A 19,412-nucleotide genomic window follows, 5' to 3' on the forward strand; every position below is an offset into this window, starting at 1 on the left:
CCGACGGACGGAATCCCTCAGGGAGCCCCACGGGGGTAATCCTAGTTCCAAGGTCAGGCATCAGACATAGAAGAACTTCTCCTTCCAATTATGGACAGAAGAGGGGGCGCTTTTCAGTAACCCATTTCTATCGAACTGGAGGGAGAAGTACCACCAATCCTTTACCGAGGGATGGCGCTTGAAGGTGTAGAAGTTCCTAAACAAAGAAAAAGTCAGTCGAAAGGAGTTCGGCACGATGGAAACTAGAGAAATATTCAGAAAATGAAAGAGAGCCATGACAAAGGATGGCAGTGGAAGCCAAAGTCTGACGCGGAAGGCCTCCTGATACAGACAGAAGCAGCCAGGAGGAGGGGCGCTAGCCCGGTCAGTTTGCCCGAGAAGCTCCAGCTCATACTCCAGAGGAACTCCATACTGAATCCTTATTAGTGAGAGTTCATCTGGAATCAAGGAGGTGGGGATGGTGTCCGGCGCAAAGGCCATACAAGGTTCAGTCCTGGCTACGGGTTCGGCCATGATACCAGGACTTTGGGGAACTGGGGCTGACGAACTCCTAGAATTACTAGAAGAGGATATATCAGAAGATATTTTAGATCAAACGAAAGCTATAAAATCCCAGAAAAATTAGAAAAAATAGTGAGCAGGCCCTCAAGGAAGCTGAACGAACAAAGCACGAAGGAGAAAAAAATAGAAAAACAGCGAGAAGTTCCAGGACTGACCTAGGTTGGCCTGGGGAGTGCGGGAAGGCGGCAAGGATAATGGAAGACCCGGAGGATGCCTAAAGCCGGGAAGGGTGCTAAAGGAGGCTGGAGCTCTCGAGGAAGAAGAGGGGGTCGACAGACTCTCTCAGGCAGGGTGAAAGCCCTAAGGAGGAAGATGTGTTTAAATAGGCAACAGGGCCCGGAGCGGTTATGATCGTGGATCTCCTCTGACCGGCCTGTACCTGTCGCGTGTCCCACTCACTCTGACAGGCTGTTAAAAATGGCTGGCAGCAGATAAAATAATTATTGCACCGTATCTAGAGCCACGCCCCAGCAGGAATCCCAAAAAGAAGAAATCTTTTCTGAAAAGGCTCTAGTACTAGTGCGCCGAACGCCAAAATATCTGGCAACCTCTGAATGCGGCAATCGAGGGGGCGGGGGCAACTTCAGCCATGAGAATTTCTCTGTACTTCCCTCATTTGGAGCCCGAACTCGAAAGTAGGGGGACTGGTGTTGGGTATGAAATACCCCCCGACCGAAGTCGCTAAAAGGCCGACCCTTCCAGACTTCTCCGACAATGAGTTCCTCCATTCGTCTATCGGGCCACCCCAAAAGCTCTCTGGGCCTCATCGCCAGCCAACCTTCTATAGCAACCGACTACCCCCAAACTTCTTTCAGGCTTCGTCAGCATCCGAGCTTCCCCGACAACGAGATTTCTACAGTAACCAGACTCCTAAGTTTCTATGGCGATCGACCGCCTTCTGGATCCTGATCGAGCTCCTACGAGAGCTGAACTTCTACGACGAACGGTCTACTTCGAACTCCTACAGTAGGTTGTCTATCCCAGACGTCGACTGTAAGTAAATCCTGACTTAAGCCTCTACTATAAACAAACTTCTTTCGAATTTCTACCACAGGTAGACTTCAACTGAGCTATCCCGTAGCGAGTGGGCCCTGGACATGCTTCTACAGTGGGACACTACTCCAAGCTTCCACGGTAACCAGTCCTCGCTCGAGCTCCTGCGATAAGCAGTCCCTTTTCGACCTCTCGCGAGAACTGAAGCCCATCCGAACTTCTCCAGTGGATGGATTTCGGATGAGCTTCTATGACGGACGAGCTCCAGCAACGGGGTCCCTACGATAGCCGATTGCCTCCAATGTCTGCTGAGCCTCCCCAGCACTATCCGAAGTCCATCACCGGCCGACCTCCTATCAGGCTCCCCATAAAATCGGACTTCCCCGATAGATGATCTTCAGATGAGCTTCCGCATCAGATAAATCCCAGACTAACTTCTCTGGACTTTGTCAACAAAGATCTCCATCCGAGCTCCTATAGTAGATGACTCCCACCTAAAACATCAGCATCTGAAGCATCTGACAATGGTAGATTCATCAGCGACCTCGAAACATCCGAGCATCTCCTAGAACGATGAAGTAAAGAGCCATTCTGCTCCATCAGGTATCCCAGTCGAGCTTCAGCCGATGGATCCAAACTCTCTGACAAGTCACGATAAGAGCCACCCTCCTGCCCCACTCTCTGCAATGGATTCCATGCAGCTCCACTACTCTCTGGCAAGTCCCGACAATGGACACCACTCTACTCTCCGCAACAAGCTCCACGTGGCCCTGAACGACCCCTGACGCCACTACTCTCCGTAACAAATTCCACGCGGCTCTGAGCGGTCCACTACCAGATGTTTACAAACATTGCTGTCAATCAATTGCACCCTCTGTCTATAAATAAGGACCTCCAGATACGTTCTTCTTTAAGCTGGTAACTCTATCTCGAAACTCTACCAAAATTTTTGCTCGAGCACTCCATTTCTGTTGAAGCAGAGTACTGATTTGAACATCGGAGAGTCTTGCCGGAGCACCCCCAACTCTGGTTTAGACTTTCTTTGCAGGTCCCGACGGCGGCCACGGTCATCCCAGCTCCAGCTTCTCCGACTTCGACGGAATTCTACACCAACAGACACTTATATCCATATCTCTTCAGAGTAACTTTTGATAGTAGAGTGCTCCAAAGTTGGTCACGTTTAGTGAGATATAATTCTATATCTCATCTGCATGCCATACCAGTATTTGCACACTTCTTGATTTAGAAAACAACCAACCCATATGGCATATAACGACCTACACTTGATATAGCTACTGTTCTATTAATAGTATATTATTTGGTCATAAATACATTTAAGAACTAAATAATAAATTCTTCTTTATCAATTTTAAAATAGTCCTAAGAATTTTATTACAACATAAAAGTTCAATAAAGAAGACATATAATTTATGATAAAAAAGCCAAATAATATTTTATTAATTAATTAACTCATATACATTTACATCAATAAGCTCAACCATTAATAGATTGATGATTGATTTTGGGATATAATTTCCAACAATAAGATTCTTTGACATCTTCTCCTCACTCCTAGACTTCAGATTCTCTACTTATCCAAAAGTACTGCTGGACAGATAAGATGGCACAAAAAAAGACCATGCAAGCACCCTAATATGATGTGTCATCCATCAAACAACAAGATATGAAAGAAATTTAATGCCTGCCATTCTTTATTTGCTCAAGAATCATGTAATATCTGGCTGGATCTATCTATGGATGGCTTTACACCATTCTGTCATGTAGTGATCCCTTAATTTATGTTGGTCAGTCTTTATTACTCCATACAATCTACCACCTGGGATGTGCATGAAAGGGCATAACACCTTTCTTATATTAGTCATTCTTAGATCATCACATCTTGGTAGAAGCATTGATATATATCTAAGGCTCCCTCTGTTGATGAGCTAAAATTGTTATGGTTTGATGGCATTCATACTTTTGATGCATCAAAGAAGTAGAATTTTACAATGAATGCTTCATTAATATGGACCATTAGTGATTTTTTTGCTTATGAGATACTGTCAAAATAGAGCACTCATGGAAAGCTAGCATATCCCTATTACATGGAGAATACAAAATTATTTTAGTTTGAGCATGGTTGTAAGCCCTGCTGGTTAGATTGTCATCATCAATTCCTTCTCGAGCATCATCCTTTTCAAAAGCAGCAGGATAGTTTCAGGAGGAATAAAATAGAGAAGGACCATGCACCCCAGCACCTTAGTGGTATGGAAATATTTCAGAAGGTATCCCAATTGGATAAAGTCCCATTTGTCATTGAATGTGATAAGTAGAAGCCTCAGGGGTTTGGTACAACTCATAATTGGATGAAGTGAAGCATCTTTTGAAAATTACTGTACTAGTCTACCAATTTGATCCGTCATAACCTTAACGTCATGCATATTGAAAAGAATATATTTGATAATATTTTTTATACTGTTATGGATGTCAAGGGCATGACGAAAGATAATCTCAAGGCTCGAGTAGATATGAAGAACATATGCAAACATTCTCTATTAGAGCTGGTTGAGGTGTCACCTGAAAATTTTTTGAAGTCGAAAGTATCTCATACCTTAACAAGGGAGCAGTTGAAAGATGTTTGTGAATAGTGTAAGAGCCTTAAATTTCCAAATGCTTATGCAAGTAATCTAACTCAATGCATCAATATCAAAGATTACAAGTTCTATGGGCTAAAGAGCCATGACTGCCATATATTCATACAATGATTACTCCCATTGGCTTGGCATGATCTCCTACCCAACTTCATATGGAGTTCTTTGATCAAGCTTAGCCTTCTTTTCAGAGATATTTATGCTATTGAACTATCCACTAACCACATCTTCAATCTTAAGGCTAGCAGTGTAGAGACCATATGCAAGTTGGAGAAGATATTCTCTTTCAGTTTTTCTGATTCTATGAAGCACTTCATGATTCATCTGATGTATGAAGCTAGGATAGGGGGTCCAATATAGTACAAATGGATGTACCATTTGAAAGATACATGCACAGTCTCAAGAAAAAAGTAAAAAATAAGGCTTGAGTTGAAGATTCAATTATGGGGGCTTATATAATCGAAAAGATTTCAAATTTTAGCCAACATTACTTTAATCCCAGTGTGTAGATCAAGCTAACTTAAGTAGGCCAAAATGATGACGGTGGTGCTAAGGGATCAGAGTGGGAGATCTCAATATTTGCCTATCCCACTCAAAAATTTGGGCACGAGGTTCGTTGGATTTTCTCTGATACTGAACTTCGACATGCAAAGACATATATTTTGCTAAACTGCATGGAGGTCAACCCATATATCTTGTAAGTATCCATCACAATCCTAACTCTTTAATCACTTGTTTCAATATATTTATCTTATGCATCTTTAGGTAATATGATGAGATGCTAAAAGAAGAAAATTTGAGCATAAAATGATGAAGAAATATCAATACACTGCTCAGAGAATTTTACATGTTGGTTCCATCAATTGGTGAGCATCCATTGTCATTTTATATGTTTTAATTTTTTTTAATTTATTCTTTTTATAATACGCAGGTCATTCAAAGGAGCGAGTCCATACCAACGAAGCTAAGACCATTAGGTTACGAGCCTAAAAAATATGTGACATGCTATAATTGCTGTAACATAAATGGTTTCAAATTTCATACCCAGCAATATGAAAATTATGAAAGCATAATAAATAGTAGTGTGTGTATAAAAGGCAGCTGGTGATAAGATAAGATGGAGAGTGACTACTATAGAATCTTCGAAGACGTGATTAAGATGAGCTACATTAAAGATAATAGTGTCATTTTATTTAAGTGCCAATGGTTCGATACCAACAATAGTATGAACATTAATCCATGGCACGGGCTTATTGAAATCAAACATAGATCAAAAGCTTAGATCAATGAGCCATTTGTACTAACTGCACAAGCTGCTCAAGTGTATTATACTCCTTTTCCATCAAGAAAAAAAAGAAGGAAAGTTTGGCAAGCTGTATGCAAAATTAAATCTTGAGCCATTCATTATGCGCTTGAAGAAGAAAAAGAGTTTCAATTATCAAAATGCTTTCAAGAGGATGAGACAGTAGGAGTTCATCAATCCTTCGATGATGTGGAATTGGATGCTCTAGGAATTCTCCTATGTGAAGATGGCCAACATGAGGAGGTAGATCCAATTGAGATTGTTTTAAAGGGCAATCCTCCCCAAGAAGGGGAAGAAGAAGAAGAAGAAGAGGAAGAGATGGAAGAAGAGGAAGAAGAGGAAGAATCGGAAGAAGATTCTGAAAGATACCAAATATCTGAAGACGTCAATGAGTAGTGCTAAGTATATAATTCTTGGATCATTTTAATTACTTATCTTACATCATTTTAAATTTTGCATTGCTATCCATAATTACATAATTAATTTGGTGAATCTATTTACTTTTATTTTCAAAGACCATACATCATGTCTTCCAGAAATTGAAGCCACACCAGCCGAGGACAGAGCTCTCAAGGAGAGAGCGAACATGCGGTCATTTCGCATGGTTCTGCACCTCTCACATTGACGGTAAGCTCTAATACTTTATATATTCTCATTTATATTATTTTATTATTTATTAACTAATATAACATTCTTTGTATTAGATATTTTGCACTCAGATTTAGAAGACAAGAGGTCACCAGTGACCCCATAATTGCATGCAGCAGCAATCGTCAGCTCTCAGACATAGTGTTGTGGTCGAGGACCCACCTAGCTCGTGGCATCTCTGACTCGATCAGAGGATAGAGAGATCATCCATATCCAAAGCCATTCGTAATTACTACATGCTTAATTAATAAGTTTAGAATTTAGTAATTTTAGAGTTAATAGTTAATCTTCGAAATTAATTTTGCAATACATTCAGAGAACCTTCTACATCTCATGTCATTACCAAGATCATACATCGATTGATGTCGGGACCGATGAACGAGTTCTCAAGTTGATCGTAAAGAGCTCATGATGCAGCATGAGAGATGTTTCTGATAAGTCAAAACTAGTTTAATTTTCAAATTTTTGGTACGTTGATATTTTAACTATATATTAATACATACATGCTTCCATCTTATAAGAGTACCATCATTTCGAGACTCCCCAGAATGAGGAGGCTGGCCATCAGACCTTCGAGGAGGTGGCCACATGGAGGCTCCGAGATGGCCTCTACAGCCTCAGTGAAAGAATAATACCCTACAAGCCAATCATATATAGAATGCGATCAGATATTTTCAATAATTTATCTTTCAAACTCATGTAATTGACATTGTTTATAATAAAATAGATATTTTTGATTCATTATATGCTGCATCTTTATTTTTAAGATTATAATGAACCCCATAAGTCTGGACAATGGTTTTAGGATCATGATGAGATCATGCTAGTGAGACCTAAATCTTTGATAGCCATGATCTAAAATATTCTCAGTCATTGATTCATTGAGTCAGAGATCAATGATATCGATAAGACTGGCATGTCCTATATATGCTCAGAGATGAGGATGGTTGATCTCATAACCACTTGTGTGGTGATACTAATATAAAGATATGGATGCTCATTAGAGAATGAGTTCACTGAATAGACCTATGAGAGAATATCTGATGGAGTTTTATTTACATATCAGTTGATAGTTCTCTAGTGAGAGTTATGTAAGTGATCTTTTGACCTGAGATCGTCATAATACCTTGTGTACATGAATCCATATTTTGGTTCACCTCCTAACTTGATTCTTTGATCCTTATATGGGATGTTCTGGATGTGATAAAGTATACATAGAGATTGTGAGTGATCAATAAAGGATCAGTCATTTCTAATAAGGAGAGCAAACATCCTATGTGATCTCATAGATCGATGATTCTGGAAGTCTTTGGCCAAAACAAGATGATAATTAGAAAAGAGTTTTCAATATATCATCAACTGAATCATTACATTTTGATCGAAATACATATAGATAAATAATTGAGTTTGACATGTTTTTATGTCCACGGCTTATCTGGGATGTTGTTTGACTGAAAGATTGAATTATACAGTAACTACCACTGAAGGATATTTTGATAATTTTTTATCAAAATTATAAATTTTTTGGATAGTCATGATACGTTGCTAGGCATCAATCTTGACTTGTAGACTTATCAAAATTAAAAAAGTTTAATTCAAAAATTAATTAGAAAGAGTCTTAGTTAATTGGGACTCTTGAGCTAACCTAGTCTAATCAGATTAGGATACATCAAGAGTCTATATCCACTGCTAGCTAGATTTGAAATTCAATGGATCATAGATTTTGAGATTTAATTTTGATCTGATTTAATTAGGATTTAATATAAATTTTAAAGATTAATTTGATATGCTAGCACATTGTATTAATCCAAGTTCCTAAATAGGTTTTGTTCAAAGCGTTTGAGCTAAACTAGACCAGTTGCCTTTGACCTAATGGGATTGGGTCTAATTTAATTTGGTTCTTATCCAACTTTGAAGTATTTCAAGTATGAAAGGAGTTCTCTGTGCCCACTAGGTCTCATGCCAAAAAATTTAATGCCACCCCCTCTTAATTTGCATTGAGATATCAAGAGTCCTTCTTAAAGAAGACTCTTATCTTATCTCTTCATTTCTCATCCTAAACTTTAATTATTACATGCCAATTTATTGTGGAAAATTTATGGGGTGTAGAAGAGGAGGAGTCCTTCTATATGAAGGCTCTTCTATACCAAAATAAATCACAGAGATTATTTCTTCACATAAGAACTTGGTGCACCAAGAGTTGACACCCCTTTGTCCTTCCTCACGTCCCATCTTAGCCTATATATATGGGGCATCTCATATGGGCTAAGGGCTAAATTTTGGATGAAAATCAGAGCCAATTGGCATATAAAAGAGAGAAAAAATTCTAAAAAAAATCTAAGAAAAAGAGAAAGAAAATTTGAGAGGAAAAGGTTGTAAGAAGGGTGGTGAGAGAATTAGCAAGTGTTGCAAGTTAGCCCTAGGGTTTAATTTTTTCATATGTTAGAGCCCAAAATCAAATTCTAGGTTGTGAGACTTCTGAAGAGTATCCTCTTGGCATAATTTTGATGATAAAATCAAAGATGATTAGATTTTGGTATGATCGTACTTCGAGTTCAAAGCCTGCAGTGTTCTTGTGAAGAAAAGGCTATGGCAGTGCACCGATTAGGAAGGACCTTGGCCAACTTTTGTATGGATCACCATTGGAGGGCTTTTACTTTAGAGTTTCATAGAGATCATCATCATACCATACTACTCATTGGAGAAAATATAAACTTTTATCTTTTTGCATGCTTGTTTTTATTTTGTTCGATATCTACAAGGTGATTCTAGAATTTGAGTTTCGGTTTGATAGTTTTAATTGTTAAAGCTATTGATATGTTTATTTTAAAAATTTTAAAATTTAATTTCTACTACATGATTGAAACCCAACAGTGGTATTAGAGTTATCCTTGTTAGATTTGATCAAACAAGTGTAAAGTTATAGCATAGAATTGTTCTAGTTCATATATTACCAAAAAATATTGCATCCATTTCTAGCATCAATCTTAAAAAATAAAAATTATTTTTGACTTTATATGAACCATGAATTTTAATTTTAATTATTAAAATTTTGAATTTATGATAATATGAAATTTATAGTTTCATGGTTGCTTGATGCTTAAATCAATTTTTGATTAAGGGTGTTATGCATGCCTAATTTGATTAGGGTTTGCTTTCTATTTGGCTAAGCTTGATATTTGTTAAGTTATTTTGTGCACCCTTATATGATTTTTGGCATGACTATATGATTGTTATTATGACTTAAAAAAGTATGTCAAATTGCATAATTGTCCAGTATATTTTATGTAATTGTAGTTAGGATGTGTCGAGACCAATTCAAAGATCCTCTATAAAATTATATTAAGTTATAATGTCAGGATTTACTTTCAAATCAAATATCGAATTCATTTGATCAATTGGTGTCTAGGTAAATGTTTAAGGTGATTTTCTAATTAGGTCCGTATGCTGATCTGGCTAATTTTGTTGGTGTCTAAAAAAAGCTATGGAGAGCCTCCCACCTACTGACCTAGCCAATTTAGTCTTATTGAATTTCGGACTTAGATTGATTAGTGATGTAGACACTACATTGGTCTTCTTTCAAGTTTGGTCAATAGAGTACGTCAAGATCTTAGTGAGTTTGTTGTGCTATCCATAAGGCTTACTATAGAAATTGATATAATGTTGACTAAGTGCATAAATAATGTTTATGGCATATTTGAATAGTGTTGCATTATTATGCTATCCACAAGGGTAGCATTGCTTAAGTATGACCATATGGGATTGAAGGATTAACTTAACTAGAATACTATAGTTTGTTATACTATCCACAAGACTATGAGTGATCTAGAGGCAAGAGAAAAAAATGTTGAGAATTATATGAGGTACAATTGATAAAGAGTTACCTACTTTTGAACTCATGAATGCTTGTTGTGCTATCCATAAGGTATTTGTGAGAAATAGAGATCTCAACCCCACTAAGAAACATAAAGATGTTTTTCATTTTTCATACTTGAGGATTATGAAATTCGTTAAAATACTAGGAGACACAATTAAACAAAAATCTTAATCTAGTTATGCATGTCGTCATGAGTTGTCCATTTATATTATGTTCTTGTCATTGTAGATTAATTGCACGTATGGCATCCTCTCTATCACTAAGAGGCATACTAGATGCTAACAAATTGACTGGATCGAACTACGTAGACTGGTTAAGAAATCTAAAAATTGTTCTCACTTAGGAGAAAATTTTCTACATACTGGATACACCTGCACCCGATATGATCAGAGAAGATGCATTTGAGGAGGAAAGGGTCACATATAAGATGTGGAAGGATGACAGTGTGACTGTCAAATACATCATGCTTGCCTCAATGAGCAATAAGCTTTAGAGGCAGTATAAGGATATGGATGTTCCCTCTATACTCCTTAATCTTAAGAAGTTATATGAGGAACAAAATCAAACTACTAGATATGAGATATCTAAATAGTTGTTCCATACCTACATAACTGAAGGCACGTCTGTGCAAACTCATATCCTAAAGATGATTGATTTGATCACTAATCTGAGACAATTAGATTTTGCTATAGATGGTTAACTTAGCCAAGATTTGATCTTGCAGTCTTTCCTCAACGTCTCTTAGTTTGTCATAAACTATCATATGAACAAACTGAATATCAACCTGTCAGAACTACTGAACATGCTGAAAACAGTAGAGAGCCATTTCAAAGGTGAAAAGATTCCAGTTCTTCTTATCAATAAAATCAATAAGAAGTAAGGCAAGGAGGGTTCTAAGAAAAAGTTGAACCTTAAGACTTGCATCTCCAAGAAAAAAGTGAAGAAGATCTTTGCCAAAGGTACTTGCTATCACTGTGGCAAGGAGGGGCACTGGAAGAGAAATTACAAGGAATACCTTGTAATTGTGAAACAAGCAAATGTTGCTAAAGATTTATATATGATATAAACTAACTTATCATTAAGTACTTCAATTTCAAATTCTTGAGAATTGGATACCACCTATGGCTCACATCTTTGCAAATCGTTACAGGATTTACAAAAAATAAAGAGTCTAGATAAAGGTGACTTCAAACTGTTCGGTGCTAGTAGAGAGTCTATTCAGACCGAAACCATGGGAATAGGATTTTGAAGTTGCCTTCAGGCAAAGTTTTGAAACTGAAGGCCTTTTATTATATTCCTAATATTGTTAGAAATATTATTTCCATACCTTTATTAATAGAACAAGATTTTGAAATAAAAGCAAAGAACAATGGATGTTCTATATATTTTTCAAATAAATTTTATGAAAATGCTTATATTGATAATGATCTTCTATTCTTATCACTTAATTGTTGGGTTCTGACTACATAGCAAAAAATAATTTTTAAAAATTTTAAAATCATACAAATCAATAGCACTATCATCATATAATACTATCGAGTCAAAATCCAAACCCTAGAACCACCTTGCCGATATCGATAAAACAAAAACAAGCATGCAAAAGAGATAGAATTTTATACTTTTACCAAAATAAAAAATTGACACATTGGTGTTCTCTATGAGACTTCAAGATAAAAGTCCTCCAAAGGTGATCTATATGAAAGTTGGTCAAGGTCCTTCCCAACTGGTGCGCTACCACAGCCTTGTCTTCTCAAGAATACTACCTCCTTCGAACTTGCGTTATGATCGTGCCAAAGCCCAGTTGCTTTCAATCTTACCACCAAAATGATACCAAGAAGACACTCTTTAGATGTCGTACACCTAAGATTTTATTTTTGGCTCCAACATATGGAAAAACCAAATCCTAGGGCACACTAGCAACATTTGCTAAAAATCTCACCACTCTTCTTACAACTTTTGCCACTCAAATTTTTCTTTCTTTTTCCTCAAAATTTTTCCAAATTTTTTTTTTAGTTTACCACATCCCTCCTCTCTAGTTTCAATAAAAAATCATAGCCATCAGCCATTTGAGTTATCTCCTATAAATAGAGGACCAAGGGACATCACATGGGATGAAGGGGCACCAACCTTTGGTGCTTCAACTTTCCACATGGTGAATAAATTCACTGAGTGAATTTTTGGCATTTTAGATACTTGCAATAGAAGGACTCTCCTTCTTCTATGTGCCATAAAAGATCCAATAAATTTTGGTAACAAAACATAGGAGATCTGGTTGGGAAAATATGGCTACGTGTAAAAATTAAGAGCCTTCATTAAGAAGGACTCTTCATTTCACATGCCAAAAATAAGGGGATGGCATTTATATTTTGTCGTGACTTCTAGTGAGCATAGAGGAGTCCTTCTCCACTTGAAATTGATTGAAATTAGATAAAGATCCAATCCAAATTGACCCAATTCCATTAGGTCAAAGTCAACTGGTCTAGGTTAGCTCAAACACTTTGAACTAAACCAATTTGAGAACTTGAGTTAATATAATGTGCTAGCATATCAAATTAACCCATAAAATTGATATTAAGTTTTAATTAAATTAGATCAAAATTAAATTCTAAAGTGTGTGATTCATTGGGTTTCAAATCTAGCCAACAGTAGATCCAGACTTTCGACGTAATCCTAATTCGATAAGTTAGGTCACCTGAAGAGTCTCAATCAACTTGGACTCTTTCAAATTGATTTCAGAATCAAATTCTTTTAGTTTTGATAAGCCCATAAGTCAAGATTGATATTTAGCAACATATCATGACTATCCAAAAAATTTTAGAATTATGATAAAAAATTATCAAAATATCCTTCAGTGGTAAGTTCCTGTGTAATTCAATCCTTCAATCAAACAACATCCCAGATGAGCTGTGAAAATGAAAATATATCAAACCCAATCACTTATCTATATATATCTTGATCTGAAGATGATGATTCAATTGATGGTATATTAAAATTTTTTTTCTAATTATCATCTTGCTTTAGCCAAAGACTTCCAGAATCACCGTCCTATGAGATCACGTAGGATGTTCGCTCTCCTTATTAGGAGTGATTGATCCTTTATTGATCACTCACAATCTCTATGCACACTTCACCATATCCAAAACACCCAACACAAGGATCAAAGAACTAAGTTAAGTAGTGAACCAAAATATGGATCCATGTACACAAGGTATCATGATGACCTCAGATCAAAAGATCACTTACATAACTTCCACTAGAGAATCATCAGTAGATATGTAAATAAGACTCCATCTGATATTCTCTTATAGGTTAATTCAGTAAACTCATTCTCTAATGAGCATCCATATCCTTATATTAGTATCACCATACAAGTGGTTATGAGATCAATCATCCTTATTTTTGAGCATACATAGGACATGCCAGTCTTATCGGTATCATTGATCTCTGACTCAATGTACCAATGACTAGAAATATTTTAGATCTGGCCTATCGAGAAATTAGGTCTCATTGGCATGATCTCATCATGATCCTAAAACCATTGCCCAAATCTATGGGATTCATTATAATCTAAAAAAATAATAAGATGTAGCATATAATGAATCAAAAATATCTATTTTATTAATATAAATATTAATTAAATGAGTCTGAAAGATAAATTATAATAAACACCCTATCGCATTCTATATGCGATGACTTGTAGGGTATTATTCTTTTAATCACCCACTTGTACTTAAAGCCAATCACCCCGATACTTGATACCCATGCAATCAAGATGGCAGTCAAACTGCTGCATTAACAAGACTTCAGTGAACGGATCCGCTATATTATTCTTGGTGTCAACTCACTCCACGATCACATCATATTTTTCGACTATCTCCTAAATGAAGTAAAACTATCTTAGGATATGCTTGGATTTATGATGAGATCTTGGTTCTTTGGCTTGAGCAACTACTCCAGTATTGTCACAATAAAGAGGCACTAGTTGTTCAATCTTTGAAACCATACCAAACTCTGTGATAAATTTTTTCATCCAGATGGCCTCCTTAGCAATCTCACTTGCAACAATATACTTAGCCTCAGTGATCGAGTTAGCAATAGTTTGCTGTTTGAAACTTTTTCAACTTACTGCACCACCATACAAGGTGAACATATATCCAGATATTGATTTGCTATCATCAGGATCAGATTGAAAACTAAAATCAATATAACCTTTTAGTTTTAAATCAGATCCACCATATATCATAAAAATATCTCTAGTCCTTCTCAAGTACTTGAGTATGTTTTTTACAGCTTTTCAATGATCCTCTCTGGGATTTGCCTGAAATCTGCTTACAATATCCAAGGCATAAGTTACATCAGGTTTGGTACATAACATAGCATACATTATTGATCCTACTTTCGAAGCTTAAGGAATAGAACTCATTCTATTTCTCTCTTCAGGTGTCTTAGGAGACATCTTCTAAGAGAGTTATATGTCATGACCTATGGGCAAGTAACCTCTTTTACTTCCCTCTATGTTAAACCTCTTCAATATAAGGTCAATGTACCTAGACTGGGACAAGCCTAGCATCCTTTTTGATCATCTGTATAGATCTTTATACCAAGTATATAGGATACTTTACCCAAGTCTTTCATGAAAAACTTTTATGATAGCCAAGTCTTGACTGAATGCAACATCAGGATATCACTCCTAATGAGTAGATGTCATCCACATACAAGACCAAAAAGATAATAGTACTCCCACTAGTCTTCTTATACACACAAGATTCATCCACATTTTTGATGAAGCCAAATGATTTGACTGTCTCATCAAAATAGATGTTCTAGCTCCTCGATACTTGCTTTAACCCATAAATGGATCTATTCAGCTTGCATACCTAATTTGCTCTCCCACTAGAGACAAACTTCTTTAGCTGAGTCATATAGACTTCTTCCTCAAGATTTTTATTGAGAAAGACATTCTTGATGTCCATCTATCAGATCTCATAGTCATGGTATACCGCAATAGACAGCATTATCTGAATAGACTAGAGTATGGCTTGAAGGAACCAGATTTAGGATTTCAGGGTTAGATCTTGAAATTTTTTCAAGATCAGGCAATGAAAGATTAAAATAAATCAAAATTTATTTTTTAAAATCAGAGAATCTCTAGATCTAAGATTCTGTTACATGATTATTACATAGTATTAAATCAAAAATTAAAATATATAGAGCATGAACTACATGTTGATCATATCAACATGTTTTTATACTACATCTACTGTATGTATTACATAATAGATCAGATCTATTACCTTGCAAGTTAGATGTTCTAACCTTTCTGATCTGGGCTTGAGGATGATGTTGCAAATCGCACATATATCCGATCTTTAGGAGTCATCCACACGAGCCCACGAATCTCGATCAGAAGTCCTGCTTCAGAAAATTAGCATAGTATGCTAGTACTGGGCTGATCCTTCTTTGATGGTTGATTAGGTGCCTCCTTCTTCTTGATTTGGGCTCTTCCAAATATAAGAAGTAGGAGGAGAAGTTTTAGATCTGAGACACTCTTAAAAAACTCAAGATGAAGGAAGGAAAGAGATGAAACTAACAACCCTAGAAGAAGACCCTCTTCTTCTTCTCTTTACTCTCTCCTAGATACCCTGTCTTTTGTCTATTATATCTCCACGACCCAAAGGTCTTTCTCTTTGATTTTTGGATGCCCCAAAGGTCTCTCAAATATCTATAATTTATGAAAATTTTATGAAGAAACTCATTTTATAGAGAGAGATATGATAGAGTCCTTGTCTAGGTCAAATACCTAGTCAAGCCTTATCCAAACATGGCAAGATAAGGGGTGCCCAACTCTTGGGTGCCTCCTCCTTATTTTCATGCATGGACCACCAGAAAAGAGTTCACAATGTATTCCCTAAAAGCCATAAAAATTTTTAAAAAAAATTGGATAAATTTGGTACAAAAAGGAAAGAGTTTTGGATTTCTAAAATTCTATCTCATAGAATTTGAAATCCAAACTTATTCCTACTTTGATTTGATCTACAACCACTTTCCATGTATGAAAGAAGAGAAAAAATCTTTTGGACATGGGAAAGACCTAGGAGAGGGCTTTTGTCACACAAAATAAGAGAGGATTGGCGTGGAATAAGAAAGAGGGCATGGGGGGGGCCTTATGTGGCGTAAGGTGGAATCCTAGTCTTACTAGGATTCTATCTTATGACTTGTTTTAATTTGGTTTCTCAAACCAAAATTAGATCAATATAATTAAAATAAGTCTTAACCTAATTAAGAATCTAATTTAATCAGATTAAATTAGATTTTAATTTGATTTAATTTTTTAATCAAATTAGAAATTAGGTTGACCCAAGTCCTAATTGAACTAGGACTAGTTGTTTTTTGCACTTGGCTTATCCAATAAACTAATTGGACTTGATCCAATCAAGCCCAAGCTAAATCTAATTAAATTATATTCAATTAGACTTAATCTCAGCCTATTGGCTTAATCAAATTAAGTCAATTAATAATTGAATTGCTAATCGATCCTCCTGCAACACTTGCACTAGGTTAAATGTCAATCGTATTGATCATTTAACCCTAGAATGATTCTTAATCGTTGATCAACCATCCGATCGGATCATGAACTCTAATGTGTATGACCTCATAGGTCTGAACCTAAGCTGGTAGTATAGAAATAAATTTTTGTACCAATCAAAATGACCATCTAGTAATGGTACCCGACGATCGGATAGGTCGAATGTGTAGAATAACATTCTTAGAACCCATGCAGATATAGTTTTCATATAATTCATCTCCTTGACCAAAATGATCATAGGACACCTCAAAGTTCAACAGTCAACTCTGATCAGATTGCCCACATTGTATTTCAAAATATCAAATCTATCTGATGGATTATCCTGGTCAAGATTTTGCTAAATTGAAATATAGTAACTCATTCTTCTCCAACTCTTGGAGTGGTCAATCCCATCTCGATCACACTCTGACTTCATAAGTACTTGACTATGCCCAGAAGCCTTTCATCACTGAATTAGAAATTCAGTTAGTCCAGTATCAAAGTATAGTGAGTTACTTGTAAGTCACTGAGGTGATCTCAGGTCTAAGGGATACTTATACCTATATCTCATCAGAGACATTCTCGACAACAGAATGCTCTGGAGTTGGTCACGTTCAATGATGATGTACCCTTACATCTCACCTGTATGCCATACCAGTGTCTCCACACTCCTTGGTTAAGAGGACAACCAACCTATATAGCCTACAGCGACCTATGCTCGATAGAAACTGTCGTCCTTATTAACAACCTATCATTTGGTCATGAATAGTTTTAAGGACTAATCGATAAATCCTTTCTTTATCGAATCTAAATAGTCCTAAAGACTTCATCATAACAACGGAGTTCATTAGAAGATGAATGCTTATGATGAAAATGTCAAATATATTTTATTTATTAACAAATAATTACCATACAAGATTGCTCAACCGTCAACAGCTGACGATTGATTTTTGGGACACATTTCCCAATAATTCTCACTTGTCCTAAAGCCACTCGGTATAGTATCTAATATCCTTCTTCGACTTATGGTTGTCAGACTCCTTTATCTCCAGGGCTTTAGTGAAGGGGTCGGCCAGGTTCTCCTTTCTGTCGATCTTCTGAAGGTCAATGTCACCTCGATCCATGATCTTTCGGACCAAGTGGAAGCGACGCAAAATGTGTTTCATCCGCTGGTGTGCTTTGGGTTCCTTCACCTGAGCTATGGCACCAGTGCTATCACTGTAGGACAGGATCGGACCATCGAGGGAGGGTGCTACTTCGAGCTCGGTGATGAATTTTCTCAGCCACACAGCTTTCTTCACCGCATCCGATGCTGCGATGTACTCTGCTTCACAAACAGAGTCTGCCATAGTATGCTGCTAGGAACTCTTCTAGCAGATAGCTTCACCATTCAGAGTAAAGATATAACCTGACATACTTCTGCTGTCATCATGGTCAGATTGAAAGCTAGAGTCTGCGAACTCCATAAGTTTCAGATCTGACTTGCCATAAACCAACCATTGGTCCTTAGTATTTCTCAAATACTTAAGGATGGCTTTAACCACTTTCCAGTGATTTTCTTCAAGATCAGATTGGTATCTACTCACTACTCCTAGTGAGTATGCCAATCTGATTTTGTACATATCATGATGTATATGATAGATCCCACGGTCGAAGCATATGGGACTCTACTCATATGCTCTCTCTCTTCAGGAGTTGTTGGACAATCCTTCTTAGAGAGAGAAATTTTATGGTCTATCGGTAGATAGCCCTTCTTGGAATTCTCCATGCTGAACCTCTTCAGCACAGTGTCTATGTACATGGACTGGGATAACCCAAGCATCCTTTTAGATCTATCCCTATAGATCTTCATCTCTAGGATGTAGGATGCTTCACCCAAGTCCTTCATAGAGAACTGCGATGATAACCAAACTTTTATTCCCTATAGTGTGGGGATGTCATTTTCGATTAAGAGAATATCATCCACGTACAAGACAAGGAATACCATAACTTGACCATTTGCCCATTTATAGATGCAGGGCTCTTCTCCATTCTTAACGAAGTCATACATTTTGATCACCTTATCAAAATGTATGTTCCAACTCTGAGAAGCTTGCTTCAATCCATAAATGGATCTCTGAAGCTTGTACACCTTGGACTCATTTGTGGATGTAAACCCCTCAGGTTGTATCATATACACCTCTTCGGTCAGCTCTCCATTCAGAAAAGCTATCTTTACATCCATTTGCCAGATCTCATAATCCAGATGGGCAGCTATTGTAAAAATTTTCTGAATAGATTTGAGCATTGCCACAGGAGAAAATATCTCATCATAGTCAATACCATAACGTTGACGATATCCCTTGGCAACTAGATGGGCTTTATAAGTCTCCACCTTTCCATCTACGCCCATTTTTCTTTTGAACATCCATTTACACCCAATGGGTTTAACCCCTTCAGATGGGTCAACCAATGTCCATACATCGTTGACCTTCATGGACTCCATTTTAGATTTCATAGCTTCAAGCCATTTCTCAGAATCAGATCTCTGTATTGCATCCATATAGGTAATCGAATCTTCATTGTTCTCATCGAGTTTGATGGGATCTCCATTTCGGATCAAGAAATCATAGTATCTGTCTGGCTAATGCAGTACTCTACCAGATCGCCTTAATGGTGCAGGTTCATTGGGCTCCAGATCTGATCTAATCAAATCCAACTCAGGTTCAGCTATTGGTGTCGGTCCTTCTACCTGTTGAACTTCATCAAGTTCAACCTTAGAGGCAACGGTTCCTTCACTAAGGAACTCTTTTTTTTAAAAAGATTGTCTTAAGG

This window comes from Elaeis guineensis, chromosome 10 (genome assembly GCF_000442705.2).
Source record: "Elaeis guineensis isolate ETL-2024a chromosome 10, EG11, whole genome shotgun sequence".
Lineage (NCBI taxonomy): Eukaryota > Viridiplantae > Streptophyta > Magnoliopsida > Arecales > Arecaceae > Elaeis > Elaeis guineensis.